At 35.9% G+C, this 13,784-nt stretch overlaps 1 protein-coding gene across 1 annotated transcript in view; it reads left to right on the forward strand.

Moving 5' to 3' along the window:
* The first annotated feature begins 2,636 nt into the window (after positions 1-2,636).
* The window catches only part of LOC125654954 (uncharacterized), a 73,354-nt gene continuing 62,206 nt past the window's right edge, over positions 2,637-13,784 (forward strand). Inside the window, exons 1-3 of the mRNA XM_056144145.1 lie at positions 2,637-3,820; positions 4,452-4,511; positions 5,557-5,601. The gene's annotated coding sequence lies outside the window, so the exon portion shown is untranslated. The remainder of the gene's footprint in view (positions 3,821-4,451; positions 4,512-5,556; positions 5,602-13,784) is intronic.

The raw sequence follows: 13,784 nt of genomic DNA on the forward strand, positions 1-13,784 counted from the left end.
TCGAATGAAATTTAATTGGCTGTTTTATAATAATTTAATTATTTTCATATTGTTAAGTAGAACATTTTCTACAATTTTACGTTCTATAGTAATTTTCTTTGGATCGATTAGGTGAACAACGTGAACAAGCATAAGATATGTCTCCGAGTAAAACATTACTTAGTTTCACCTAGAAAAAAAACTATTTGGTACATAATGCGCACCCCTTTCTCACACCAAAAATCCTTGAAAAAAAAGTGCATATCATATTCGACAAAATACGGTATATGCTACACATAGACGTATTCTTCATGATATTCAAGCATAAATATGATGGTATGATGAGAGAATCAGGAAAAAGAGGCTAGATTTGGTCATAAATTTTTATTTATTTGTCTCAAATGAACAATTTGCATCTAGATTTGGAATTTTTTCCCGGACCCCCACCCTCTTTAAGAGGGGACAAGCCCCTCCCGCACTCTTCCCATCGTCGCATCGCGATCAACTCGGCCGTCTACTTTCATCAGCCGGACTAGTCACAAATCAGCAGGACTAGTAAAGTATAGATTCTAGTAGTCCTTTTCACTAGTATAGTGAAAAAACTTAGTGTCAAAAACTGATTAGATGCAAGGTGAAGATAACGAACAGTGATCGATCTCATAAATCCCACAAGCAATACACCTTTCATTATTTTGACAATTGCTGGAAAATATAAATATCTTTGACTGACGGCATTATATATGCTGATGTACAGTCACAGTGATTTACTTTGGTACTGTTAATAGACAGTATCTGCTTCATTCATCATTAGAAACTGGCCGAAAAGGAATTGTTGATTGATTTATTAGACAGGGAAACCAAAGTTGTTTTCATATCTCCAACTAAATCGGCATGTATCAAAAGATAGAAGGGTGGGGGGGGGGGGGTAAAAATATACGATCCTCTCCCATGTGGACTTCAGACATGGTTTGAGACAATGAATATGATTTACGATTCAAACTTTTTTCCTATGTGTAAATACTAATGCATTGAAAGATTTTTTATATAAAGATAATTGTCAGGAGCCTGTATATATTTTTTTCAAATAAAGAGTGTAAATAGATGCAAGTGTATCTGCTAAAACATTGAATATACTACCGACAAGATTATTTTTTGTTAGGTTTTTCATGGTGTCAGTGTCAACTCTTGTGTAGAACTTATCACATTGTTTGTAAATCTTATCACATCCTATAAGGTTCGCATTTGGTCCTATTGTCGTGCGTTGAATTTAAAAAACAAGAGGCCCATGGGCCACATCGCTCACCTAAGTCACCTTGGCCCATATCTGAAGACTTTCCATATATATTTGCACGTAAACTCTTAGTCCCTATTATGGCCAAAACTACCTTTGCAAACTTGAATCTACACTGAGTCAGAAAGCTTTCATGTAAATGTCAACTTCTTTGGCCCAATGGTTCTTGAGAAGAAGATTTTTAAAGCTTTTTCCTATATTTGTATGTAAAACTTTGACCACCCCACTTGTGGCCCCATCCTACCCCCCGGGGGCCATGATTTGAACAAACTTCAATCTGTACTATGTCAGAAAGTTTTCTTGTAAATATCAGCTTTTCTGACTCAGTGGTTATTGAGAAAAAGATTTTTCCTATATATTTGTATGTAAAACTTTGATCCCCTATTGTGGCCTCATCCAACCCCAGGGCCAAGTGATTTGAACAAACTTGAATCTGCATTATGTCAGGAAGCTGTCATGTAAATCTCAGTTTTTCTGGCTTAGTGGTTCTTGAGAAGATTTTAAAAGTTTTTCTCTATATATTTGTATGTAAAACTTTGATCCGCCCCCCCCCCCCCCTTGTGGCCCCATCCTTCCCCCGGGGGCCATGATTTGCACAAACTTGGATTTTTCACTATGTCAGAAAGTTTTCATGTAAAAATCAGCTTTTCTGGCTCAGTAGTTCTTGGGAAGAAGATTTTTCCTATATATTTGTATGTAAAACTTTGATCCCCTATTGTGGCCCCATCCAACCCCCGGAGCCCATGATTGGAACAAACTTGGATCTGCATTATGTCAGGAAGCTTTCATGTAAATCTCAGATTTTCTGGCTTAGTGGTTCTTCAGAAGAAGATTTTTAAAGTTTTTCCCTATATATTTGTATGTAAAACTTTGATCCCCTATTGTGGCCTCATCCAACCCCAGGGCCAAAAATTTGAACAAACTTGAATCTGCATTATGTCAGGAAGCTTTCATGTAAATCTCAACTTTTCTGGCTTAGTGGTTTTTCAGAAGAATATTTTTAAAGTTTTTCCCTATATATTTGTGTGCAAAACTTTAACCCCCCCTTGGGGCCCCATCCTATCGCGGGGGCCATGATTTGAACAAACTTGAATCTGCACTATGTCAGAAAGTTTTCATGTAAAAATCAGCTTTTCTGACTCAGTGGTTCTTAAGAAGAAGATTTTTAAAGATTTTTCCTATATATTTGTATGTAAAACTTTGATCCCCTATTGTGGCCCCATCCAACCCCAGGGCCAAATGATTTGAACAAACTTGAATCTGCATTATGTCAGGAAGCTTTCATGTAAATTTCAGCTTTTCTGATTCAGTGGTTCTTGGGAAGAAGATTTTTAAAGTTTTTCCCTATATATTTGTATGTAAAACTTTGATCCCCCCTTGTGGCCCCATCCTACCACCGGGGGCCATGATTTGAACAAACTTCAATCTGCAATATGTCAGGAAGCTTTCAGGTAAATTCCCGCTCTTCTGGCCCAGTAGTTCTTGAAAAGAAGATTTTTAAATGATCCCGCCCTATTTTTGCATTTTTGTGATTATCTCCCCTTTACAAGGGACATAACCCTTCATTTGAACAAAATTGAAAGCCCTTCACCCAAGGATGCTTTTGGCCATGTTTGGTTGAAATTGTCGCAGTGGTTCTGGAGAAGAAGTCGAAAATGTGAAAAGTTTAACAGACAGACGGACAGACAAACAGACAGACAGACAGACAGACGACGGACAAAAAGCGATCAGAAAAGCTCACTTGAACCTTCGGTTCAGGTGAGCTAAAAACAACTTTTCAAGTTCGTTTTGTAATATTTCTTTTCACATATATTCTGAATGAATTTCATGTTCTTTTTACTACATGTACAATCCAATGTAGTATTGGTTAGTACGTGTTCTTTCGCTGAAAACATTTAGTGCGCTCAAAAAAAAAAAAAAAAAAAAGAACAAAGTATACATATACACACAAGAATAATTCAAGGTAACAACGCGCTACGTACATATATGATATTCATTTAATTTAAATCACAGCATCCGCCACAATTGATTAAAACTTTCGGAAAAAGTCAATTAAACTTTTCAAATAAAAATCATAGTGCACATTTCTTTAATAAAACTTTGAGCATATGGCGACATAAATTGGATTATTTTCATATTGAGTTCATGACGTCGCATAAAGCAACATCAAAATGGCACAACGTTATCGTAAACTATACTGTATTTACATATGTAGTATACATAAGAAAAGCATTTTACGAAGACATCATAACCATTTGATGGAAGTATACACCATATGAAAGAATTTAGAGGAATATCATTTAATTTGGACGCGGGACCAAATTTGGCCCCAAACGTACCTTGTCCTTTAAACAGCAATATTTTCAAAATTCTATGCAAGTCTGAACTTGCTAAGGCGTTTTTTCATAATTTCCGGGTTATAATGGGTCGTCAGTATTAAAGTGTTGTAAAGGGCGATCGAATGGGGCGGCCCTTCGGATAAGACCGCTAAACCTGATAAATATCTAATATGTTTTTCATTATTTCTAGGAAACGACGAAGAATCCGAACGTAAGTTTTATCCTATTCAGATATTATTTCGAAGGTTTGTGTAGAACAAAACATCCATAGGGTTATATCTTACCTGTAGTTCTCTATGTACCTGATAGACGGGTTGCATCATAGGATGACACAATGTGTATTTAATATGTGGTGAAAATGTAGTATGAGTCGTTCTCTCTACATAAAAACAAACAACACTGGGTTGTAATGGGATCAGTGCAGAATTATGTACTCCTCTTTTATGATACACGCAATACAGAAACATAACCAGTGGACAAAATAGGAAATCCAATACATTTCAAAACATAGATGGAAAGTGTAGCATATTAAGCTCTATTGCAAATCAACATGAATTACAGCCGATATATATATATATATATATATATATATATATATATATATATATATATATATATATATATCATGAGTAATGCTTGCCATTGGATATAGTCAGTTTATGTACAAATGTAGACGCATAGATGTAGACGAATGATTTCCTGTTTTCACCATCTACAAACATTGTCAATATTATTAATTTTGTCGTATTTTCTATATCATATAGATTGGTATAAGATTCGTTATATTTTAATTGTGTTTGAATAGAAATAGTGAACAAGCGAGCTGTCTTTGTTTGTTTTAGCACTTACATCAATCGGCGAACAGAGAGATGGATATGAAGAAAATAGTAACCCTACTGCTGGTAAGGTGTCATTTCTGAAATATTTACGACAATTTCTAGCAATATCTACACGTAAGTAACTCGATACGGAGCGTATTGTGTAGATTGTTCATTTCTAAACGAAAACAGGCTAGTGACAAAGCCATAGATGTTACTGAGTGTTCAACAGTCTCCACTGAAATGAGTTTTCATAAATTTACTTTTGTTAAAATGATGAACACGTGAATAAAACAAACAGAGACAAATCTCCCAGAGAATAAAAAACCAAGGGGATAAGATCACCTTGGGACATATCAGAGGTGCGACAAGGTTCCCAGGAGGTGCAAACATACAAAATTGAGCACAGGGGAAACACTGCCGTTCTACTGACATGGGTGGGATAAGGTGACTAGGAGGAAAACGTACTTCATTTCGAACAGACATACTCGTGATAGTTCCATGTCTTTATCAGGTAAATGAAGTATATTGTTGTCAAAATCAACGTGGAAAGAATTACTTTTTAATTTCTATAGCATTCGTGCTAATGGTAAGTAAAGCATGATTATTGTTGGACAATAATCACATTTTACCTACTGTAGTAAAACATAACCATTTTGAGGCCTCCCGTCGTAAAATGGCTGACAAATTACCAAAAGGGCGTAAAACAGCAATCAATCGATTGTTGTGCAGTTTTTACATATTGATTTTACCTACGGATTATTCGGATTTCGCCGGTCAAAAAGTTATTTTTACTCCTCTTATGCACCTAAATCCACCACTGATATCATTAGAGGTCAGTGTTTGCCCACTTCTCAATTTTGGAATTTTTAGATTGATGAGATTGATCACTGCTCATGATCATTATTTGTTCGATAAACGCTCCACATGCTACTGAATCAAATGACCACAAAAATGTTGGAATTCGTTTTGATATTGTTTCTCAAAAATACAAACAATTATACAATAAAAATTCAACGGCACTAAATACAAAATAATTCCAATGTTAGAGAAAGTATTACGGGAATATATTTGTGCAAGGTAGGATCATTTATTATAAACAACAGTTAATATTACTTTATGTTTTAAGAATCAAAGAAACCTGAGGATAAAGAAGGCAGTGTCCCCGATGAAGGTAAAATTTTGTATTTGCATTCTCATAGATATACAGCAAAACATTTTATGGTGTTACATTCATGGCCAGGATAATCTTTATATTCATTCTATTTTTTTAAACCAGGTACAACTATACTCTCATGAGTTTATAGTTGATAGACTGAATTTCAGTATAATAGTGTACACACCTCATGAGAAACGGTACAAGCACCAAATGTATGGGCTGAAAAGATTATGAGAAGGGTAAAAACTAAAATTCTAAAGAAAAAGTGGTCCAAAGGATTTCTGTTGTTTAAAAGTGCGTGAAAATTACACCGAGAAGGCTAGTAAAATTAGGAGTTTCTATCAAATTCGGAGATGAACAAGATAAGTGGGAAAAGTATCCTTAATCATTCGAAGTTCATTGCTAGTGCAGTCGTGCAATAATGCAGCTAATATTGATTCGCAAATTGTATTAAAGTCAAAAGTAAGCTGCATGTATACACAGTTCACGTTAGTCCGATCGATCGATGCAAGCCCTCGACTAAACATAAATCTGTCCAATCAATAGATATACTTCGCCTAGATTTAAAATAATATCATTTCCGTGATGCTGCACATAAAAATGTCTGTTCATGGCACACAATATAAATTTAAATAAAAGTGCCTCTAAATTAGCATGTTTACCATCACTTTATATCCGTATCTAAATTAAAAAAAGAAGTCTTCACTTAGTCTACCTCTGTTGTAAATGCAGGGAGAGACCACTAGGCTGATATATTAATCAATTTCCCCATAGCAAATAATGATATGGAATAATTATACCTGTAAAACAATTCACTTTCACACTAATAGAATCCTTCATTAGTACGAGTGTGAGATAGGGAAATTCCACCAAGGGGACAAGATTCGCAGTCTTGGACGAGGCTTTGCCGAGTCCTAGACAGCGAATCTTGTTCCAGAGGTGGAATTTCCCTATCCCACACGAGTAAATAATGAAGGATTATTTTTCTCACATTTTAACTACGGTTTAGTGCATAAAATTAGGAGCTTTCAGAAAATTTTAGATTATCAAAATCCTCATTTGAACTTCGATGCAAAAACTAATTAGATAGGCAGAAAGAGCATACCCGAAAATGGTTTACACTGTAAGTGTAAACTAAAAAACCCAAGGTTGTCCACCAGAACGCTATACTACATTAAAATTTAAAGATAACAATGCAAAATATTTTTACATCACTGTGTAACGTAAATCTTCACCGTGTAACGTAAATCATAGAAAATATATGACGTCACAATCAAATGACGTCGCAGCAGTGTGAGACAGAAAAATCTCACATGGCTGTCTCACATGGGTAAAGTCGATCTCACACTGGTGATAATGTGAGAAAAACTTGTACAATATATTAAACACTTTTTTATCTCAAAATACATGGCAACGTCTTTTATTTCTAAAGTTGATATCTTGGCAAAATTTTACGATATCCAATATAATGTTCTAGTATGATATTTTATGAGCGTACCCAGTTCACGTGCAATCAATGTACGTACGGCTTGATGGCGCGACCTCAAAAATAATTGTGTCTACACTAGCTCCACCACGCCATTTTTAATTACCTAATTATATGTGCGGGTGAAAGGTCTTAGGGAAAATGATGTAATCGTGGGCGCAACCTTTTTTCATTCATTATTGATTTCCTCCTAAAGGAGATTTACATACAACAAATATACATTAGAAATAAACATCACATAGATAGTAATATAAGACAGAAAAAATAGGAGAGTATATAATGTGAATTCATGTTATAGGTCGAAATGCGCATCTGGTGCATCAAAATTGGTACCGTAAGTTTTACATTATGACCCCTGGGTCGAGGCATCTGCTGGTGGACTGTTAGTCCCCGAGGGTCTCTACAGCCCAGTAGCTGAGTACTTCGTTACTAGCTTGAAAATACGGATGTATATTTGATTGCTGTTACAAAATTTAGAAATTCATTTCAAAACTAAGGATTATCTCCCTCATGCATAGCTCTTATCCTTGGACAAATTTGGCTCCACTTTTTGGTACGCTGTTTTTGGCTATATTTAGCTCTAAAACTTCATAGTTATTTCGGATTTCAAAGATTTCTGTTAAGCATCACTGAAGAGACATTATTTGTCGAAATGCGCATCTGGTGCATCAAAATTGGTACCGTATAAGTTTTACATTATGACCCCTGGGTCGAGGCCTCTGCTGGTAGACTGTTAGTCCCCGAGGGTCTCTACAGCCCAGTAGCTAAGTACTTCGTTACTAGCTTGAAAATACGGATGTATATTTAATTGCTGTTACAAAATTTAGAAATTCATTTCAAAACTAAGGATTATCTCCCTCATGCAGAGCTCTTATCCTTGGACGAATTTGGCTCCACTTTTTTGTCACGCTGTTTTTGGCTATATTTAGTTCCAAAACTTCATAGTTATTTCGGGTTTCAAAGATTTCTGTTGAGCATCACTGAAGAAACATTATTTGTTGAAATGCGCATCTGGTGCATCAAAATTGGTACCGTATAAGTTTTACACTATAGGTAAGTTATATCACAGGTACTCGATTAAGAGGGAAATGTTTTCTCATATCGTACGTTAATATACGTATATTATATATGAAAATATAGATACATATGCACATATCTATATTTCCATATACACGTATATGTTCATATGCATAACCAGTTAACTTGCATCATTGGGTACAGTGTGACATACGACATTGAGATATATAGACTGGGCAGTTACATTGGTTTGCGATTGTTCGCTTATGGTTGAAACTATGTAGCTAAACAAGACATTCAGTAGTGCCAGGCTGCTGCATCCCTTAATAAACGAAAGTTAAGGAGATGTAAACTGAAGGATAGTTCAGAAAATGTAAGGCCTGGCAGAGACCGTGCACCTAAAAGAAACGTATATAGGCCACGACTGCCAAGTCCACACAACTCAGCGGATAAGTTACTATCAAAATGTTCTACTATTGTTTGCCACTAAGCTTCTCTAAATACAAAGGTTCCTTTGCATGCTGTTGAAGCATGTTCAAATACATTTGTAAAAACACGATGACAAATTACACACAATACGGGTGGAGTATCCACAAGAGTCCAGAGTTTCACTATAAATTTGCAAAGTTGAACTTCGTGCATGTCAGTAGGAATTTCCCAGAGCATGCTGGGATTTCTACCTTGGGTTATACATCTGAAGAGTGTGATATCAGGGTCTCCGAGTATACGTGCTGATCTAGTTTCTGAGAAATGGTTGGATACAACAGAGTTTACAGTTCTTTTCCATTTTACTTTGGTAAGAAACATTCCAGTTTGGAGATAAGAGTCGATTTGAAGGCAATACTTGTTGAGGAGATCGATCACATCCGGTATGAACCCATGATGTTTATGTTTTGGAAAGTCGATGTATGAAAAAAGACGGTTAAGAAAGATCTGTTTAGTGAGGCAAATATGACTGTTGTCCTTTTCTGCATGCATCGGCAATCCTATCGCTGGGATCCATTTTTGCATCAAGAAGAATACCAAGATGAGTGTAAGCTTTTGATAGTTGAATAGTATCCTGGTCAAGTCACCATGAGGTGATGTTAATGCCTGTGTCTGAGGGAGAGAAACGCAAAACGCTAGATTTATTTGCGTTGAAGGTAAATCTTCACCGTATTGAGTAGCTGTAGGCTGTTTCTAGAAGAACTTGGAGTGCCCGTTGTGACAAGGCTACACAGGAAATATCATTTACTAAGGCTGGATTTGAAGATTTTATACTGTAGATTCCGGTATTTGTGGAATTGTTTTGCAGTTTCTGTCATTAATAAACACTAGATAAAGAAAGGTTGAAAGGACTCCACATTGCCTTACTCCTTGGGAAATGGGAAACCAGTCAGAATTTGTCTGGTTCACGGCAACTGAACAGAAAGTATCCGTGTGGCAATCATCAATGAGAGTCCACAAAGGTCCTGTCACACCGAGATGACGTAATTTGAGCAGGAGACCATGCCTCCAGACTGTATTGAAAGCTTTTTGCGTATCCAGAAAGGCAACATAGACAGGACTACCATGTTCTAAGTTGTGAAAGATAGTTTATTGGAGATTGAATGAGACTGTAATGGATCCTAGTCTTGGTTGGAAGCCTTGTTGTTGTGGGTTTGGAAATTGGATGGATAGTAGTATGTGATGGCGAATCCTTAGCATCAGTATTTTCTCAAATAATTTCATAAGACATGGAAGAAGAGCGATTGGTCGGTAGTTGTCGGGAGATTTTTTGGGCTTGTTATTTCCCTTGTAGATAGGTACTATGAGATCTTTTTTCGAGATAGTTGGGATTTTACCAATCTTGATTATTGCGTTAAAGAGGTGCGAGATACATGTGGAAAGTGAGGGTCCTCCATATATAAGATGTTCATTTTGAATACGGTCCAGTCCAGGTGCCTTCCTGCGTTTAAAGGCCAGGCATTGGATATATAAGGGAGCCAATGGGAAATTCAATGGTTCTCGTAAAATAATTGACACCTTACAGGGCTGACAGGCAAATTTTGAAATATCTTGTAACCCAGGTCTCTGTGCTCTGAGTAACTTGGTGCAGAAGTAGCCCCCCATTTCAGAATTATTTTAGTACTCAGCTTGATTACATACAAACTGTTTTTACAGAGTATTTACCAATAAAAATTTTGAAGCAGAGCTTGTTTTAGATTTGAATTTGCTAGAATTGACAAGGGGGAGGAGTCTGCCATAGAAACTGTAAACAGCTGTGTTTACTCCGGAAGTTACGTTGGTGCGCTAGGCATTTATATATAGCACATAACTAACCTCTTTCATGTTTTTTTTTTTCCAATTTCCATTTTACAAAGATCTATAAAACACTTTAATGAAAGGTCATTTCTGAAGTCAAACAGAAATATTGCAATCCATTTGGGGGGTTTCATTCCCACTTATGTCCCATGTAAGGATCTCCATCTAAAGTTGGTAGCCAGCTTCTAACAAGTTTCAAAACACAATCTGGCATAACATCACGTCTATACCAAACATCATTCTGTCTCCTAGGATCTTGTTCTCATTTCTCTCTCCAAATAACGTTCATCTGTGAATATTTGTCTGTGAAACATCATTGTCCAAATTTTTTGATACAATTCTTTCCTCAGTTCTCTATTTTCCCTGCTTTATGGTTCACAGTTATTCGTCCACCACAGCTGTCTGTTGTTTTCATGTGTTATACATTGTTTACAAAAACAGTGTGGACATTCATTCATGTTATCATTATGTTCAATGATAAATGGGGAAAATTCTTCATTTGGCACATCACTTTCTAAATCAGCTGTGTCCGTAGATGCATCCTGTTTTGATGTCATAGACTGGTTTTCTTCTTCAATATTCCATCCAAAATGATTTGATATACCTAATATTGCCTCCTTTTGTTCATCTGTAACATGAATCAATGTTGTGTTTTGATTCATTGTTTATGAGAGAAAAACCCGCCAAAATTTTGTCCTCGACCAATATAGCTATAGCGGTCTATAAACCTGTCAACATCCCAAATTTGATAATGCAGACCTAAGCAAATTTGTTCCTATTTGCCAACAGAGAACGGGTAATATGGGAAGTTAGAAACTTTTTATAATTAAAACAAATTATCTAAATGAAATCTTTTGATTTAGAGATAGAGTTCATATTGTCCCATCATTATGAAATTTGATCTGGTACAGATAATAGGTCTTTCTTTGCGGTGTGATACATTTTTTCCCATAGTTCCTCGCCCTTTATCACATCAGAAAAGTATTAGAATAGTTGAAAGTTTAATTAAGTTCTGACTCCGAACATTCCATTTATCAATGAAGGGGATAAGAACAATGCTTTTACTAACAAAAACAATAACTTGCAAAATATATCTAGACCCTACAAACATTGTTAATCTTTAACCCCAAACTGTTGCTGGTATCTCATTTCTTGATATTTAGATAATGTAAACACTTGGAGAAAAGACCTATATGGAAGTTTTGTTTTACTTGTCACCCCCTTTTTGTGGATCTCTGTTTATCATTGTTACTTTAGTTTCACATATTATCATTACTACTTTAATTTTTGAACATTTTACACACAGTATGGATTCTTCTAAGAAACGTTCACCTTCATTCAAAATTTCAGTTCCTGGAGATGACGTGCAAAAAGATGTAATATTCTCTCTTCTTCATAAAGCAAGAGACATTTTAGTGAGGCAACTGAATCGTCCTATCAATAAAGCAGAGATTATTGAAACAGTATTTAAAACTTTCTTAGATAAATACAGTAAAAAAAAAAAACAAAGAAAATATGGATATATTGGACTTGAATACTTTTCTGCAAGTGGAGGAAGAGGATTGCAATCAGAAATTTTTCATGACTGAGGAATCGTCCCTGAAAACATTGGTAAATTTAGTGGAAAACCATTCCAAATTCTGTGATGACAGGCTCTCTTTTAACAAAGTCACAGAAAAAGGACATGTTGCTGCAATAAGATTTAATTGCAGTAGACAAAAACATCACAACATCCTGTGGTCATCGTCACCATGCCTACCTGACAACGAATACCTTGTGAATAGAAGGGTAGTTCAATGACTCGCATGTAGTGGAATGTTGCCTGTTCACTATGTCAGATTTCAAAGGGAGCTAAAATTGGCCTCATTAATCAAAGAAACCGTGACAATTGTTTAAAAAATATTTACTCACACATTGAAGCAGAGTATGAAGATAGCATTGATATGGCATTATGGGGTGAAGTTGGTTGTCAAGACGATAACAGAATAAACATGATGATGAATGCTCGACATGGATGGCGGAAAAACGCCAAAGATTGTAGTGTAGTTGCCTTGGGAGAAAATACACACCAGTTCATAACATGCGAACATGTCACTAAGATGGATGATCCAATATCTCAAAGACATGAAAAAGTTGGAACCGGCAGAATTTATCCCCATCTCCGTGAAAAAGGTGTCTCTATCAACATACATACACATGATCGAAATTTATCCATTAATAAATTTGTTCGAGAATCTGGAGATACAATAAATCAGAATGATGCTTGGCATGGTGTCATATCCATAAAAGTAAAGATGAAAAAAGTTTCTTCAGGACCACCATACCTTAAAGGAAAAACATAACCAGAATACCTTTATGATAAGGTGGAGCCTGTTGTAACCCACTGTTATTGGGCACTGAGAAATTGTGACCAAGATCCAGAGAAATTACAAAAACTACTCTTAAATGTAGTTGAGCACTACAAGGGAAACCACACAGAATGTCATTCTACATCAAGATGCAGAGTGGACAAAAATTATGAACCATCAAGACTTGCTATAGTTGACAAGATATCAGAAAAGCTTTTATGTGAAGTAATTACACATTCAACTTTGTTTAAAAATCCAAATGACTCTGTATTAGCAAAAGACGCATATTATGTGGAAAGTTTTAATAACACAATGAATATCTTCCAAGACAAAATAATTGCATTTTGAGATCAGACATATCGGGCAAGGGCAAGGGCATATTTGGCAGTGTGTCATTGGAATGAGAATGTGGACAGATAATTCACATCTGTATGGAATCCTGCAAGACCAAATGCACCGAGGAGCACAAAAGGGAAGAAGATATGCAAGATGGCAACACACAATTATAGAGAAAACATCTGGAGAAGACAAATATCTGCTCTGTACTAAGTCTTCAAGACAGCAATTCAATCAGTAAATAAACAATCATTCTAAAAGTAATATTCATAAAGCTGTATAAAAATACTCATTGCAGTATTAAATACATGCTGAATATCAAAGCTAAAATCGTCTCCTACACAATGATTAGAGCACGTGTAGACTGCAGCATGCAGTAATGTTTGTATTTCTGATAATATTCTAAATTTAGAGTTCCTAGAAGTAAGCCATGCCCCTTCTCCATATATGCTTAATTGGCGTCGGGGTGAACAATTTTCTAGGTTACCCCTGGCCTTTAAGTTCCTTGATAAGGTTAGATACCTCAGTTGATGATACTTCTCCTCCCGGAATCGTAGAATATTGTTGATGACTAGTTGATTTCTTGATCGCAGTGTACGAGTTTTCAACAAGGGTAAAGAACTCTGAGTCAAAGTTTTTGCAATGAGTTGGGTTGTAGACCCTTTCAAAGTAGCTGGCAAAACAATTTGCAATGCATTCAGGCCTGTCGAACAGTCTTCCGTCAAGTT

This window comes from Ostrea edulis, chromosome 7, assembly GCF_947568905.1.
Source record: "Ostrea edulis chromosome 7, xbOstEdul1.1, whole genome shotgun sequence".
In the NCBI taxonomy this organism is placed as follows: Eukaryota; Metazoa; Mollusca; class Bivalvia; order Ostreida; family Ostreidae; genus Ostrea; species Ostrea edulis.